Below are 2,593 nucleotides of genomic sequence, written 5' to 3'. Positions count from 1 at the left end.
GTCCCAGCTAATCAGGAGCTGGAAAACAATTTTTTTTTTTTTTTTTTTTTTGAGACAGAGTCTCACTTTGTTGTCCAGGCTAGAGTGAGTGCCGTGGCGTCAGCCTAGCTCACAGCAACCTCAAACTCCTGGGCTCGAGTGATCCTTCTGCCTCAGCCTCCCGAGTAGCTGGGACTACAGGCATGTGCCACTATGCCCGGCTAATTTTTTTTTATATATATATCAGTTGGCCAATTAATTTCTTTCTGTTTATAGTAGAGACGGCGTCTCGCTCTTGCTCAGGCTGGTTTTGAACTCCTGACCTTGAGCAATCCGCCCGCCTCGGCCTCCCAAGAGCTAGGATTACAGGCATGAGCCACAGCGCCCGGCCGAAAACAAATTTTTTTTTAGTCATTTTAACAGATATGTGGAAGTATCTCATCTTGGTTTTAATTTGTATTTTCCTAATGACTAATGTTGTTGAGCATATTTTCATGTGCTTAGTTGCCATTTTTATATCTTCTTTGGTGAGATGTATATCTGTTCATATCTGTTGCCCATTTTTTTAAAAAATGGGTTGTTTTCTTATGATTGAGTTGTTTTTGTTTTTGTTTTGAAGCAGCTTCTTGCTCTGTTGCCCAGGCTAGAATGCAGTGGCATCATCATAGCTTACTGCAACCTCAAACTCCTGGGCTCAAGCAATCCTCCCACCTCAGCCTCCCAAAGTACTAGGATTACAGGTGTGAACCACCATGCCTGACCTATTATTGAGTTTTGACAATTCTTCATATATATGGGATGCAAGTCCTTTATCAGATATACGCTTTGCACATAATTTCTCCCAAACTGGGGTTTGTCTTTTCATTCATTTTTTTAACAGTGTTTTTCAAAGAGCAGAATTTCTTAATTTTAATAAAGTCCATTTTATCAATTGTTTCTTTTAGGGATCATGCTCTTGGTGTATCTAAGAGCTCTTTGCCTAACCTAAAGTCAAAAAGATTTTCTCTTATGTTTTCTTCTAGAAATGTTATGTAACCATAGTATTAATAGCTACCTCATAACTTTGCTGGACTAAATGCAGACATGTGTGTAAAGCCCCCAGCCCGGGGCCTGGTGGAGGGTAAATGCTCAGTACACTGAGCTAAGATGGACACTTGCCTACACGATGTTTGTAAAACATGCCCTCTGGCCCACCACACTTTCCTCTGCGCAAATCTGATGTCCTGTCATCCCAGAATGACAGGATACCAGGGCGGCAAAAGCCTCTGCGGATGTCCTTGTCCAGCCTGCTCCTAGAACCAATGAAGGAAACCCTAGGCATAGCGCGGGCGGTGAGGACTACAGGTCCGCCTGGGAGCCAGCCCTGGAAGGTGCCCTTCCCCACCCCCACCCCGCGCAGGGAGCACTCCTCCATCCAGCCTCAAGATTCCACTGTGCAGCCGCATACCTGGAGCTCTAGCCCACGCTGTGATAGATAGGGTGATGGGGACTAGGGTCCATTTATTGAGCACCTACTGTGTGTTCAGGCCCTTGGATATCTACTGAGCACCTACTTGCGTGTTCAACAGTGAACAAAATAGACAAACTTACAAAGGAGATCATGAAAAGTAATTACATTATTAATTACTAGATTAAGGAAAGGGGCCACTGCTGGGTGGGAGGTCGGGGAGAAGTCGTACAAAGAATTTACATGGCCGGGTGCAGTGGCTTTCGCCTGTAATCCTAGCTCTCTGGGAGGCTGAGGGGGGCAGATTGCTGGAGGTCAGGAGTTCGAAACCAACCTGAGCAAGAGCGAGACCCGCCTCTACTATAAATAGAAAGAAATTAATTGGCCAACTAACATATAGAGAAAAAATGAGCCAGGCATGGTGGTGCATGCCTGTAGTCCCAGCTACTGGGGAGACTGAGGCAGCAGGATCGCTTGAGCCCAGGAGTTTGAGGTTGCTGTGAGCTAGGCTGACGCCACGGCACTCACTCTAGCCTGGGCAACAAAGTGAGACTTTGTCTCAAAAAAAAAAAAAAAAAAAAAGAATTTACTGCCCTTCCTCAACCTCCACCACGGCCCTCCAGCTGGAAGGGGAGGAGTAGGAGTGCGCAGACACAGGGATGCACATGACGTCATCGTAAGGGCTAGGTGGAAAGGTGGTCCAGGGAGATGGGGGTTGCTTTGGAGGGCCTTGAGAGAGGGTTGTTCTTTCATTCACTCGAGAATCTCTCGTGCGGCACCTACTGTGCGCCGAGCACCCTCTGAGGAGGACGAACGCGGCTCCTGCCCTCTCACTGTATCTGGGGCGGCCAGAGCGACAGGAAACAGGCAAACACATAACGAAGACGGTTTCGGCCAGAGCCGACGCTCGACGCTGGAAGGGGCTGCGACGCGGGGCAGGGGCCGGCCGCCGGGGCGGGGAAACGTCCCGCACTTGCAGCGCACACACCCCCTCCGCCTGCGCCGCGCAAAGAGGTCACCACGCTGGCGACAAGCACGCGGTCCACCCGGGGCCGCAGCGCGCGCGCCCCCGCGAACGAGGGCGCGCTCCGCCCAGCCCCCGCCCGCGCCCCGTGAGCTGCGCCCGCCGCGCACGACGCCCCCTCGCGGGAGCCCTGGGCCGCGCCG

Source organism: Microcebus murinus, chromosome 10, assembly GCF_040939455.1.
Source record: "Microcebus murinus isolate Inina chromosome 10, M.murinus_Inina_mat1.0, whole genome shotgun sequence".
NCBI lineage: Eukaryota > Metazoa > Chordata > Mammalia > Primates > Cheirogaleidae > Microcebus > Microcebus murinus.
This window is presented reverse-complemented; position numbering follows the sequence as displayed.